This window comes from Neoarius graeffei, chromosome 27 (assembly GCF_027579695.1).
Source record: "Neoarius graeffei isolate fNeoGra1 chromosome 27, fNeoGra1.pri, whole genome shotgun sequence".
NCBI classification, from domain to species: Eukaryota; Metazoa; Chordata; class Actinopteri; order Siluriformes; family Ariidae; genus Neoarius; species Neoarius graeffei.
In genome coordinates, this window is record NC_083595.1 from 28,597,970 (window position 1) to 28,613,385 (window position 15,416).

A 15,416-nucleotide genomic window follows, 5' to 3' on the forward strand; every position below is an offset into this window, starting at 1 on the left:
TACTTCTACTTTAAAATATTCTCGCAGCAGGTAAACAAACTGCACCACACACAAATACCTTTTGTTGCTATTCTTTGGCCAGTTTTGTTCATGCAACTTTTTTTTTTTTTTTGGTCCAGCTCATTTTGTGAGGATAGCAGTTTATTTTTAAGGCTCAACTTAATACTACACACATTCATCCTATTATGTGTTGGCTAATCAGACAGCGCATTATTTATTAATAACGTTCATTTGTATAGCACTAGAACATGAAATGGTTGACTGTAAATGCGGTCATCCGTCATCACGGATAATGTAGACTCGTTTTTTTTCTGGAACTTAATCTATTAAAATAAATAAATGGTTTGAGGGCTGAAGAGCTCCTGGACAAATGACTGAAGCCTGAATATAAACGCTGTTTTTTTTCTCTCTCTGTCCTGGTCATGACTGTAGCATCCTCACACACTCCACTCTTCCATGCTCTCTCTCTCTCTCCGCTCTCCTTTATCTGTGCGGGGGAGCTGTTTTCCTTGGTGCCTGGTCTAGCCAGTTTTATGGACATGTTTAGAGTTGGATGTCCAGGATGTGGGTATCCGGAGCGAACCCTATCCTCCCGCCCCCCCACAGTGCCACTTCTTTCCTTTCTGCTCGAAGAGAATTGTGAAAGCATCCTCTTTCGGCTGCAAAAATAAACAGGCCTTTGAGGGGTAATTCGGAGTGCATGAGCGCTCTTCCTCGAGCCCAGAGTTTCCCTTTTAAGGTCAGCAGTGCGTGCACTCTGCACAGGGAGGGAGAGATTCAAAAGAACGGCCTCTTCTCTGTGCATGCCTCGAATGTGGACCACAAACCGGCTTTTTAGACTCCTTATCTAGGTCACAGAATAGCTTGTTCATGCTTGGGAAACTTTTTTTTATTAGGATTCTTTTGCACAGAAAAATGCACATCCTAATATTTTTATGAACATGGCGGAGTTTTGCTCCGATTACCCATCACTGGGGTTGTGCGAATGCTATTTTTATACCCTACTGCTTTCACGGTGATGATTTACTTAGCGGGTAACTATTTTACAGTGCGAATTTCTACTTCTGCCTGTCTCACTGGATAGCAGTTTGTGTCAACCTTCTTCAGCAGCCTCAGCATCATACTCAAGTTCATGTTTATATACAGTTGTTTGCCAGACACTTTCCAGAGCTGATCCAGTTATTATTAATGTCCAGCACTGCTTCTTCTGCACGTATAAAACTCTGCCGGGGAGCTGCATTATCAGCTTTATCATTGGATCCGGGTTTATTTGTAGAGCACTTTTTGTAGTCACCATTTTCACAAAGCAGCTTTACAGACCTCCAGGTGTAGATTTCGATGGGCGAGGCAGACGAGACCATAGAATGAGAAGAAAAAAAACCCCGAGACGACATGAGGAAGAAACCAGATTGTAAAGGGAGCCTCTTATGTGACACCGAATAAATTTTAATCATTCCTCTTGTATAACTCTCCACTATAAAGTCAAAAGAGTGCTGATTATGTTGAAAGGATGTTCAGTACAAGCACGCCAGGGTCTTTGACTCCAGCAGCAGCAGTTCACTTCATTTTGGTTATGTGTTGGTGTGTATACTTTTCTGATAACTGCTGTAATGCTTCTGTTAGCTCTACCTTTTAACTAGTGTTCAGATATCAGCAATCCTTCTTTATTGTCAGCTTCTCATGCTTGTCCCCTTTGGGCTCAAAATAAACCGTCAGTTTGTCGTGAAAGTTGGTGTCGTACAAACGGATTGTAGATTCCATTGATGAAACTGGCAACTTGGCAAGCTTTTTTTTTTTTGTTGAAGCTTCAGTGTTGGATGCAACTGCCCATGGCAATCCAAACTCCCTTATTGTCCGAGTGTGTCCTGTCAGGAGGTGTGTTAATGTGAGGCCTTTTTCACACAGATATTCTGGAATATCGATGTCATGAAGGCACGTCGGCAGGGCTCGAAATTAACTTTTTTTCTTTGTGTCCCCCAGTGGTCCCGAATTCTGTGTTGTATTGTCCCGAATGGAAGCAATAGTGTCCCCATTTTTTTCCTCTCTGAAATAACCAGTGGTTAATATTATCATATGAAGTTACTATTATATTTGTAACTATGCGATTTTGAACCCTTTATATCATTTTTACAATAAGTCACAAGACACAAGCGACACATGTCCTATACATCATCTACTTCAAAATTAGTTATTGCATTTTCAGTTTATTAAACTTTGGCGATCTCACTATGAATAGATACCCGTTTATTTAAAGGGGCCAACTAGCTCATTCAGAAAATGTTTCAACTCCCTACATCTGCAGTACACTTTAGCTGAAAATAAGACCCCTTTTATGGTCATTTCATCTACTTATACCTTGAATATCTGTTGGCACTTATAAGGCCAACTTATAATTTTCACCATTACCGTTATCCATTTTTATGAACTTTCCGTTATCCATTTTATGAACTTTCGCTGCCGAAACGTGGGTGCAAATGTTAGCAACATCAACATAGTGGCAGGTCCTAGCCTAGTTGTGCTGCTGACTGACTAAACTTTCTGAACTAGAAAGACACCAAGAAAACTCACTTATTCTGTTGAACGGTATCTTCCATCAATATCATCCACATCATTCCTGTTGTATTTTATAACGTGTCTAACAGTGTTCATTAAGTTCATTCAGTTGCTAGCGTTGCCTGCAGACCAGGCGATGACACTTTGGATCCTGAAGGTCCCGGAGACGTTATGTCTGGGCTTTCAGTTTCTTCCCCGCGGTCGGTCCGCTTCAACCACTTAAGCATTTTTGTTCTGGCAAGAGTCGGCGCAGCGTGTGCGCTAGCAATTCCAAGTCCATATAATGCGGACACCGGCCGAAGATTCTAGAACAGAATGCGCTGCTCTGTAGCCTACGGATGCAGGTGCATCGAAAGTGTAGCTACTATGTATTTTTCGCTGTTAGCGTTTTAAAATTAAAATTGACAAATTAGGTGAATGTCTACGTATGTGTTACGGCTTTGTAAATAATATTAATGTAGAACTTTTTTTCTAGATCTATTTTTTTCCATTGTCCCGGGATTGTCCCAGATATGATGATTTTGTGTCCCGATGACATTTTTTATGGTCCCCGGGACGTCGGGACACCGTTTAGTTTCGAGCGCTGCACGTCGGTATTCTGGCTTTATTGATTCACAGCGAACCAAATAAAGTCGACATTGCGAGCCTGCATTCCTCAGCTAGAGGTGTGATGTGTCACAGCATAGCGTCATTGTCTAGGGCAGACCTGGGCATTTTACGGCCCGCGGGCCGCATCCGGCCCTTTGGTTCATTCTGACCGGCCCGCGTAAGGTTAATTAGAAATTACAAAATAAACGTATTTTCTAATTTTACCTCATGCATGGACTGAATAGCGATTCGTACAACCGGTTTCTTCTTTTTTTTCTTTTCTGAATGTGCATTGCTTTAATTTTGAAGTTGTGTTCAACAAAAACGCAATGTGCGCGACATGAAAATGACATGAAATCCCACGAAACCTAATCCCGCGATAACTACTTCCGTAATTTGTCCAGACCAACCACAAACTTGTACGTCATCCTTCAAACGGTCCAGCCAATCACATAGTCACCAGCAAGCGCCCGAGCCGATCTATAGATCTGATACCTACACCGAATCGAAGTTGTTGCGAGCAGGTCACAAGAAGACTTTAGCCCCCAAAATGTCGGCAAAAAGAAGAAAGGTAGATGCCGAATGCAGGGCTTTCAACAAAACATGGACTGCTAAGTATTTATTTACTGAAGTCAGAGATAAAGCCGTGTGTTTAGTTTGCAGAGAGCAGATCCGAAAAACTGAAAAACACCAAATGAGGTGACTAAACTACAAATGTGGGCATCATTATTATAATATGATGTATCTTGCTTGATATTTCGAGTAGAAAGACAATATTGTGATGTCTTTATTGTGTTTTGACATTTTGTTAACTATTGTTTTGGGAAATTTGATTGAATAAATGACATTTTTTGTAAGGCAGCCTCGTTTTTTACATACTCTTACCAGTCTCAGCAGCTTTCAAAAACAATGTTATTTATTGCTTTATATAAAAAAATACAATTAATATTATGCAGAATTTAGTTCAGCCTTTTGGTCCGGCCCTCCACTAAATTTTCTGTTTCTCATGTGGCCCCATGGAAAAAATAATTGCCCACCCCTGGTCTAGGGTGATGTATCAACACAGTGCAAATATAAATACCCCAGTCACACTGGTGCTGCGTTAAAAACAATGGCGGTGAACGGAGTGTTAAGATTCAAGATTTTTTATTTGTCATATACGCAATAACAGACACAGCGGTTTATTATTGGGTAATGAAATTCTTATTTTGCAACTGCCCGACCAAACTACGCTTACCAAAATAAGAAAAAAAAAAATATATATATATATATATATATATATATATATATATATATATATATATATATATAAGTACATATGGAATGCAAAATATAAAGGTAGAGTGAAAAATGAAAACATTTTTTAAAAAAGGGGGGCAAACAAAGAGGTAGATATACTGTGCAATGTCTTTTTAAAAAAAAAAAGGCAAACAAGCAATGTGCAAACATAGAGGTAGAGGTGTTAAGGTGCTTTTGTTCGCCATGTACATTTATACCACTCCGAAAACACAAACAAAGTTACTGAGCATCATATGTAACATGTAATCACTTCCACTAAATAATTCAGCCTCATATATTCTATCCACATTCACTGGATATGAGCAATCACACACTGTTTGGCTACTCGACGACGACGACTACTACTACTACTAGGATATCAGCTCATATACCATGAGTAGAGAAAAACAAAATGGCAGCACACAGTCAGATACATCACTTTATTTAAAAGAAGAAGAAAATGGCAGAGCGTGTTACTGAACCAACCAGGAATGAGGTAAAAAAACTCCAAAAGATACACAAAAAAAGCAACAAAATATGGAATGGAAGTATTTGATGGTAAGGACATTTTTTTCCCCCTCCCCTCAAGAATTATTATAGCAGCATTTTTCACACATTGCCCCTGTCCTTTCGACATTTTGTTTACATTCTAAGCGGAATTTTTTTTTTTTTTTGTCAGACGTTTTCTATAAAGTTTTTATTTATCGAATTTGCAAAAAATAAAAATGCTCCGTTTCACAAAATCCAGTGAATGTGGATAGAATAAAACAGTTATTCCGCTCAATCTCGTCATGCGTTGTTGATAGCCAACTTGGTGTTACACGCCTCATCGGCTTTCAGCTCATGTACAACCCGGTTTCGTGGAATAACTGTTAATAAATAAATTGTATACGCACGCGTGCGCGCACACAGGACTATGCAAAAGTTTTCGGCACGTAAAGAAATGCTGTAGACCAAAAATGAATGTTTCAACATTTTATATATAAAACAAAGTCATTATTTGGTGTGAGAACCCTTTTGCTTAAAAAAAGAAAAAGTAATCTCTGGTACAGTGAGTGGAGTTTTATAAGGAAATGAGCTGTAGGTTTTTCTGAGCATCTTACAGAACCAGCCACAGTTCTTCTGGACACTGTCACACTTGCTTCTTAATTTTTTACCAAAACCCAGTTGCCTTTTTTTTTTTTTTTTTAAATCTGAAAAGTAGTCTCTTATGTAATATGCTGCTCAGATACAAACTTTTTTTTTTCTCTTCCCCTGTGACATTTAATTTTGTGCTGGAAAACGACCGTTTGGACTCTAAAATGATTTTGCACTGATGCAATCGCGTCATAAAATGGAAATCTATCTCACAGTTTGTATGCGGGGGAAAAAAATAGGGTTCATATGATTTTTGTGTCCTTCAGAGCACAAGCCGAGCTGGCTTTTCAGGGGAAAAATTTTCGACAGAAAATTGTGCTTGAAAATGAGAGAAAGAGAGAGAGAGAGAATGAATCGGAGTGAAAGGTAATGAGGATGAGAGGAATGCAGAGGCTCGTTCAGGCAGCATGTTTGTGTGATAATTATTTTGGAAGAGAAAGTGAAGAGAATTAGGAAACAATTTGAGGCAGAAAGTCTTGTGGACCTTCGATGACAGAGATGTTTGAATTTGTGCTCGTCTTAAAGTAGAACGTCAAGGTGGAAAACATCACACCCTGTCCTGTCATGCCAGTTGTCCCTTCTACACAGATGATTCCGGCTCGGTTTCCACCAATCGGTCCAGCTCAGAGGCAGAACAGCACAAGACATCCTGTTTTGCATTCTGACATTTCATGCAGAACACAAGGCGGAATCAAGGCGCAGGAATCTTCTTTGAAAGTAGAATAGAAGCCTTTATTTGTCACATGTATGCTCGAGTACAATGAAATTCCTCCTCTGCATTTAACTCATCTGAAGTAGTGAACACACACACACACACACTCAGAGCAGTGGGCAGCTATGTGACAGCGCCCAGGGAATGCTGTGTCAAAGGGGTCTTGGCTCGAATTGGACTTTCTTCCCATTTGTGGATTCTTAGCTAATGTTATCAGAAATGTAATAGACTTTGCTAGAACATTTCCCTTCATGTTTACAATATCCACCAGATCTTTTGATGGGGCCAGGGGTCTGCACCGTGTCTGGCTGATCTGTGTTTAGCAGCTTTGTTGGTGTCTGTTCTGTGTGTGTGGTCAGGAGATTGGGACAAAGTACAAATTGTAAATAAAAACGGAATGCAATAATTTACAAATCTCAAAAACTGATATTGTATTCACAATAGAACATAGACAACATTTCAAATGTCGAAAGTGAGACATTTTGAAATTTCATGCCAAATATTGGCTCATTTGAAATTTCATGACAGCAACACGTCTCAAAGTTGGGACGGGGCAATAAGAGGCTGGAAAAGTTAAAGGTACAAAAAAGGAACAGCTGGAGGACCAAATTGCAACTCATTAGGTCAATTAGCAATAGGTCATTAACATGACTGGGTATAAAAAGAGCATCTTGGAGTGGCAGCGGCTCTCAGAAGTAAAGATGGGAAGAGGATCACCAATCCCCCTAATTCTGCGCCGACAAATAGTGGAGCAATATCAGAAAGGAGTTCGACAGTGTAAAATTGCAAAGAGTTTGAACATATCATCATCTACAGTGCATAATATCATCAAAAGATTCAGAGAATCTGGAAGAATCTCTGTGCGTAAGGGTCAAGGCTGGAAAACCATACTGGGTGCCCGTGATCTTCGGGCCCTTAGACGGCACTGCATCACATACAGGCATGCTTCTGTATTGGAAATCACAAAAAGGGCTCAGGAATATTTCCAGAGAACATTATCTGTGAACACAATTCACCGTGCCATCCGCCGTTGCCAGCTAAAACTCTATAGTTCAAAGAAGAAGCCGTATCTAAACACGATCCAGAAGCGCAGACGTCTTCTCTGGGCCGAAGCTCATTTAAAATGGACTGTGGCAAAGTGGAAAACTGTTCTGTGGTCAGACGAATCAAAATTTGAAGTTCTTTATGGAAATCAGGGACGCCGTGTCATTCGGACTAAAAAGGAGAAGGACGACCCAAGTTGTTATCGGCGCTCAGTTCAGAAGCCTGCATCTCTGATGGTATGGGGTTGCATTAGTGCGTGTGGCATGGGCAGCTTACACATCTGGAAAGACACCATCAATGCTGAAAGGTATATCCAGGTTCTAGAGCAACATATGCTCCCATCCAGATGACGTCTCTTTCAGGGAAGACCTTGCATTTTCCAACATGACAATGCCAAACCACATACTGCATCAATTACAGCATCATGGCTGTGTAGAAGAAGGGTCCGGGTACTGAACTGGCCAGCCTGCAGTCCAGATCTTTCACCCATAGAAAACATTTGGCGCATCATAAAACGGAAGATACGACAAAAAAGACCTAAAACAGTTGAGCAACTAGAATCCTACATTAGACAAGAATGGGTTAACATTCCTATCCCTAAACTTGAGCAACTTGTCTCCTCAGTCCCCAGACGTTTACAGACTGTTGTAAAGAGAAAAGGGGATGTCTCACAGTGGGAAACATGGCCTTGTCCCAACTTTTTTGAGATGTGGTGTTGTCATGAAATTTAAAATCACCAAATTTTTCTCTTTAAATGATACATTTTCTCAATTTAAACATTTGATATGTCATCTATGCTCTATTCTGAATAAAATATGGAATTTTGAAACTTCCACATCATTCCATTTTTATTTACAATTTGTACTTTGTCCCAACTTTTTTGGAATCGGGTATGTGTGTGTGTGTGTGTGTGTGTGTGTGTGTATATATATATATATATATATATATATATATATATATATATATATATATATATATATATAAAAAAGATTACAGGCCTTGTTAGGAGGCTGTGTACTGGATTACTCCAATCTGTCAGATTGCTGCTGAGAAATGTGTCTGGGCCTTCGTACCCACACGGACCCATCAGTGCTCAGGCCTGGCCTTAATCTGGTTTCAGCAACTCACCATTAGCAGTTTGTAGGCTGGAATGCTTTTCTCTGCCAATCAGAGCCAGGTGAACTTGTTCCTCTCAGCACGGCATTTCTAAAGGCTCATTTGAAATGTACTTTTGTCTCTTCTATTTCAGTCTAATAATGTCAGTTCTGTTAGTCAAGCAATGGTCTTTGTGAGATTAAATGTCATCGTCCTTGTTGTAACTAAACTTTTGTTTGAAGTAGGCATGTAAGAATACATCATGTGACATTAAAATGTGATGCAAATTTGACTGTTGGAATTGAAGAAATTAAAAAAACAAATAAAGAATTGCGAGTATCAGGCTGTGTAATGTTAGTTTTTCCCGAGCTGTAATTACATTAAGACGGCAAAGGGTGCAATAACACAGAATAGCGGGAATGCAAATGACTTCACTCTAGGTGAAAGTGACACAGCTGTAATGCTGCGAAAAAAAACAGATCTAAAATGAGAGAGCTGTTGTGTGATTGTGCGAATAGCTCCAATTTCTTATTAAATCTATCTTTTTTCAGACTGCTGAAAGATGATAAAGAAAAGAGAAGCAAATAGAGGTAGAAAAAATTTTTCAAATATTTGCGAAGAAAAGGCCTATTTTGTTGGCTTTCATTTTTAATAAAAGGAGTATTTGAATTAACATTTCTATTATATTTTATGCCAACCTTTACAAATGTGGGTAAATAATTATTGTTGGTTAGAAGTAAATGTTACATGTTGTTTTGGTAATTAAATTCTCTTAATTTAATTCTTTGTTCTTAAATATTGTGAATCAAATTGAATCGTGAATTGGGTGAATTGTTACCTGCCTAGTTTAAGGCTAATGTGAGACTCGAGTTGCTGCTGAGCCAGCTAGTTATATTCCATAATTATACTTGTGCAAGATAAAACTTTTATAATGTAACTACACACTCAATGTTTTAAATTCCTAGGGTTTAGCAGTTTAAAAAAAAAAAACCTAAAAACTACATACCCTGTGTTAATGCGAGCAGACGACACGTCTCTTGTGTTGCTTATAGTTTGTCTGTTGACGTTTTGCAACCACAAGGGCCGACGCTTTCGAGTTTTTAGTTCTGATGAGCTCGTGTAGTTTATATAGATCCTCGAAAGCTAATTTGTTCAACACAAATGAAATGACGCACAGTAAGTGTGAAAATTGCATCAGAAGCAGTTGAACAGCACAAGCGAACTCCTATCTGTGTACACTCACCAGAGGCACAAGTCATTTCTTTTCTTTTACGTCTTTCCAAGTTTTATTTTTCTTCTTCATGTCTCTGCATGTGATCGGATGAAATGAAATGACGGTTGTAAGTTTCTCTTCTATTTTTTTTTCATCGCACTGTAAGGTTGGTCGGAACTAAAGTTGTGAGGAAGTTAAAAACATGAGCCAAGTGTGTGGCTGTCACTTGGCCACATCATTCCTAATTTGCTTCGAATCTCAGTTCAGACGTTGTGCTGTTGCTGTGTCGCATGTCACTGGAGCTGGAATCATGGCTCCATGTCATGCGCGCACAAATGTTCAATGTCGCGGACTAGTATGAAAACCATGTGTTATTCGAGCAGAACGATGCAAGACAACTTGAAGCATCCAGAGCTCGAGCGTACAGAAGAGGACACTTGACTTCCTTATGATGCAACACTTTGAAACGATGCACTGGCTGCTTCCACGTGTTGTAGAGGAACCACGTGGTCAGACTTCGCCCTCACAGATTGCTAGCTGGTGTGGTGTGAGTGGGAAGAGAGAGAGAGCGGTTTATAATCAGAATGGAGCAGATTGGGTGGGATATGCCATGAACATTTCAAATATAAATAAAATAAACAGCAGAGGTTTATTAGCACGCCCAAATATCCTGGTCCAGAGTGTGTTTCTTTTTAAAATAATCAGAGTACGCAACAGGCAAAACTGTGCCTCGTTGATATTTTTGATCATTTGTGTTGGAGCGGTCTGTGACAACAATATCCATGGCAACACTCGCCAATCAGGTCAGAGTGTTGGAGCGTTTCAGGGGTGTGTGTGTGCTGCAGCTTTGTATCCATTTCTGTATGTGTGAAGACTGTCGTCAGTCACAAGAAAGAGCTATTAGACATCAGTCTGCTCCTGTTCTGAAGTAACTGTTTGGTGGTTGTGCTGAGGTGTATTCTGTTTAAGAGGCCAGAAACAGCAGACTCGTGTCTGTCATGAGTTGTGAAAAGCTCTGCAGTGCTCTCACTGATCATCTTTTGTATTAGGCCAAGTTTACATTAGACCGTATCTGTCTCGTTTTCTTCGCGGATGCACTGTCCGTTTACATTAAACCGCCTGGAAACGCCGGGAAACGGGAATCCGTCAGGGTCCACGTATTCAATCCAGATCGTGTCTGATCCGGTGCTGTGTAAACATTGAGATACGCGGATACGCTGTGCTGAGCTCTAGCTGGCGTCGTCATTGGACAACGTCACTGTGACATCCACCTTCCTGATTCGCTGGCGTTGGTCATGTGACGCGACTGCTGAAAAACGGCGCGGACTTCCGCCTTGTATCACCTTTCATTAAAGAGTATAAAAGTATGAAAATACTGCAAATACTGATGCAAATACTGCCCATTGTGTAGTTATGATTGTCTTTAGGCTTGCCATCCTTCCACTTGCAATTGGTAAGTGATATGCACTGAGATCACACACACAGCGGCTCAGTCCCGAATCACTGCTCGTGCACTACACTTGCGCGCTCTGTGAGCTGCGCAGGGCCGGAGTGCGCACCCTCCAGAGGGCACTCGCTGTTCAGGGCGGAGTGATTTGGAGCGCAGGATGCCTGCGGAGCCGAGCGTATCCGTGTATTGGTGTTGCTGTGTGCACGCGAATCGTGTATTGATGTTGCTGTGTGCACACTAATCGTTTTAAAAACGTTAATCTGATGATCCGCTGATACGGTCTAATGTAAACCCCACCTTAAGAGCGCAAACTAGAGACTCTTCAATCGGTCTTGAAGAAGAACTGAAGGCATTTTTTTTTTTATCATCAAAATTCTATTTCTCATTTTATTAAATATAGGAATGCATTTTTGATCACTGTTTTGTCGCTGCTGTAGCAAGTTATGAGTGTTTGAAATACGCTCTGTAATATATCAGTCCGTATGTCAAAGCGATGGCCGTAAACAAGATTCGTTGAGACCTGTGCGAGACGTCGTAGGACGGAAGTAAAACGTACAGCGGAAATCAAAGCGACCGACATCTGCCAATGTTGTCAAAAGACGCGTGCACCTTCCTTCGAATGCTGACCTGATCAAGCCGGAAGTTTTGTTTGTTTTGATAGCAATCAGGAAAGTTTTTTTTTTTTTTTTTTTTTAAAGTAGGCAGTAATTGTCATTTAAACTCATTTTTGTCCAATATTTCGTTTGGAAAACAGTTTTCAAAATGGCGGCGCTGACACTTGACATTTCGAAGTCTCGCACAAGTCTCGTGAAGATCGCGCAGATGAGCGACGCCTGCCGTGGACCAAACTAACTAAATTCAACACGGCTAAAAAACCGAATAGGCCGATAAGTATAATATTTAATTGCGATTAGTTGCCAATACGAGTCACGATATAAGGTTACTAAAACTGAAACCGTAACTGAATAACACGTTAATTAAGAAATAAAGCAAGTTTAAAAATGACTTTGGTTCTTCTTTCAAGGAGCAGTTCAGTAAAATAAAACTAATTGTTCTATCCATATTTACTGGATATGAGCAATCGCACGCTTTGATTGGCTATTCTACTACTAGGATACCGGGTCATGTACCGTGAGTCGAGAAAAACAAAATGGTGGCATGTGTTGCTGAACCAACCGAGGAAGAAGTAAAAATTCGGAAACAAAACTCCAGAAAATACAAAAAAGCAACAAAATGTGGAATGAAAAGATTTGGATGGTAAGAACGCATCTTTTTATTTCAACAATATATTATTATTATTATTATTATTATTATAGCATTTTTCATAAATTGCTGCTGTCATTTTGCCGGTTTGTTTACATTTGAAGCGGAAATTATTTTGTCGGACGTTTTGTATAAAGTTTTTATTTATTGGATTTGCAAAAAATAAAAATGCTCTGTTTCTCAAAATCCAGTGAGTGTGGACAGAATGCAAGTTATTCCATTCCATTGAATCGTACGTGGTTTATAGTAGCACCTCATCAGCTATCAGCTCATGTACAACTCGATTTTGTGGAATAACTGTTAAAAGCCGTTGATCCAACAAGACGCCACAGCTAAAGTCGATGATACACCAGTCACCGCACATGAAATCACTGATTTGTAGCTTCTCATGATTAATCTGAATCAGAAGAGTCCAGTCAGCTGATCCTCCATGCTATATCATGTTAGGAATGTGAAATGCTAGCATTCAGTGAACTAATCTCCTGTTTCTTCTTGATTTTATTGTTTTTCAGGATACCTCGGACTTTGCCGTGAGAGCCCGTCTTTTTTTTTTTTTTTTCCCCCTCCCCCTTTCTCCCTTTGGATTTTAATCACTCCCCTCTGAAGACAGCCATGGAATCGGTAAATATGCCCGTTCTTTCTTTCATACTTCCTGGAGTATTATTCCATTTGTTTGGTTTTGGTTTTTGTTCTCCTCCCCTCCCTCCACTCTTTCTTGTTCTGTGGCAGCCCAGGCTACAGTACTGGGATCAGCGTCGGCCTGTCATTAGGGTGTTTCTCATTCGCTGTCTCCTCTCTTGTCTGAAAGAATCTGATTTTAGCCTTGGTGTTAGAAAATGAACCTGGTTGTTAATGTATGAATTGCATGTTGTGCTTTTAGAACCGGAGTCACGTTAGCCATTTGTAGTTCGGTTCGAAAGTGTGTGTGTGTGTGTGTACACGTCTGTGCTAGTACGAACATGCAAGTCTAGTGTGCTGGAATGTGTGTGTTTAAAGCAGCCTGCTGGAATGTGTGTGTTTAAATGCTTGGTGCATGTCCAGGCCCTGCCTGCTCCTCTGTGGAGGTATTTATTTATTTATTTTATTTTATTTATTGAATTTATTCTCAGGCTTTCGTCTAAACTGGGGAACAGGGGCGCTGCGCCCCCTTACTCTCGGCGTAATGCCGATTGAACCCCAAGTCACACTTGGGCCATGCACTTGTATGCTACTGCACAACATGCAATCTTTCTCAAAACGATCTTTTCTCCGTGAAAACATCCCAGCAACACCACGTGACAATGTGTCTGATCATCAAATACGTTATAATTACTCCAAAAATATTCCAATCATAGTAGATACACCGCCAGACGATGCAAAAACAATCCAAATTGGCGTTTTCCAGACTGAGGCGCCATGTTGTTTAGTGGTTTACTTGTCGTGGCTGCTCTCGCGAGATTTGACATGGGTTACATACAAGGTCAGCTGACTTGTAGAGCGAGATTTCTCGAGACTGAATGACCTTTCACCCACCGGCGCGGGAGCTTTTGACAGAAGTAGTTCGTGAGTTGTTTTTGTTGACACTTGGGCATTTAAAGATGTCATCCCGCGGCACGAAACGGAAGAAAACCAAAGACTGTCCGGGGCAGAAGAAGATTACTTCTTTCTTTTTCAATGTTGACAGACAATTTGTTACAGTTTCCCTGTCAGATAGCCTCAGAATGTCCCATTGTAGCCTCAATTTTTCAAAGGCTTCGCACGGTGGAGGGGGGGACGGACAACCGGCACCATTCCCCCCCCCGCCATGGTGAGCGCCCTCATACTAAATTTTTCTAGAAAAAACCCTGGTTCTGGTTTTGAGCTGCGTGTGTAGATTTTGTTTTTTAAACACCCACCCCCCCAAAAAAAAAACACGAGTGTTAGTTGTGTTTCACTAATGAAGTTTCCCTTTCTATCACGGGCTTCGTGTGACACGGCTGCGTCAGAAGGCCCTGGTGGCTCATGCCTACACACACTTGCACACAGACAGAATTAACTGTTCCTCATCCTCCCTCGCCTCACAGCCACATCCATGTGGCCTCTTTATCATGGATGAAAGTGTGTGTGTGCGCGCGCATAGCACTTCCTTTCTACCGTTTTTAGCCTTCCTGCTGGCTGGGTTAGACCACTCCTTCTGTTTTCTTAATGTTGCTTTTAGGTTTTATTCGATAAACCGTAGGCATGCACCCATAATCAGATTATTCACCGTTTCTGTAACTGACGCATTACAAATTCTTCTGACTTGACAAGATTGTTTCTTGGTCTGTCTTTGCATCACAAGTTTATCATGCTTTATTCATAGTCACAGGACATGGATTTATTACAGGGTCGGACAGATCTCTGCACATTTTCCTGTCCCGGATATTCATTTTTGCTTGGTAGATGAGTAAATCCAACAACCAGCAAAATAATAAAAAATACTCCTGATTTAATGGTTCGTATTTGTATGTTTCATTTGCTATGTTTTTAAAGCGCATGTTTTATGCACGTTAATGCTGTGACCGTACAGCACGCCTCCGAATCTCACCACTTGCTGCGCTACACACACGGGCTGAGGCGGTATCTGCCTGAAAGTGGAACAGGTTTTTACTCGGCGGATTAATTTGCACAAGCACATGACAGATTAGCTTTTCAGAACAATGCATACACAGGTGTGTGAAAATATGGGCAAAAGCAAGCTGTACAAAATGTGACCGTTGCTGTCACATGACCGTTTTAGACATTGAGAGAAAGTAAAGAGGCTTAATTTTTTTTTTTTCGATTTTTTTTTTTTTTAACTGCTTTGTGTTGTCAGGAGGGAACGTCACGCATAATGGAAACGTTGGCCTTCCTTTCCCTTCATCTGTGCCAGTTTCTGTAGTAATCGAGTTAATCAACTTGCCATACGTTATTACCTTAACACTTAAACTGTACAGAACTCCAGCACTGATAATGTTGGAAACCACAGCTCAAGGTTGAAATGATTATTCTGATGATAAATGTTAATATCTGTACACCTCGTGTGATTCCCCCCCCCCCCAATAAATAAGTAAATAAATAAATAGTCAGTAGTACTCTACATTTTT

The 15,416-nt window shown here is 40.5% G+C and overlaps 1 protein-coding gene across 3 annotated transcripts in view; it reads left to right on the forward strand.

Annotated features, from left to right (window-relative positions):
• ankrd11 (ankyrin repeat domain 11) overlaps positions 1-15,416 on the forward strand; it is a 272,200-nt gene that overhangs the window by 98,673 nt on the left and 158,111 nt on the right. For 2 of the 3 annotated variants that reach the window (XM_060911698.1, XM_060911700.1), the window contains exon 2: positions 12,846-12,954. The gene's annotated coding sequence lies outside the window, so the exon portion shown is untranslated. Of the gene's footprint in view, positions 1-8,958; positions 8,998-12,845; positions 12,955-15,416 lie in introns of all 3 variants that reach the window. The other variant, XM_060911699.1, reaches the window with a different exon arrangement.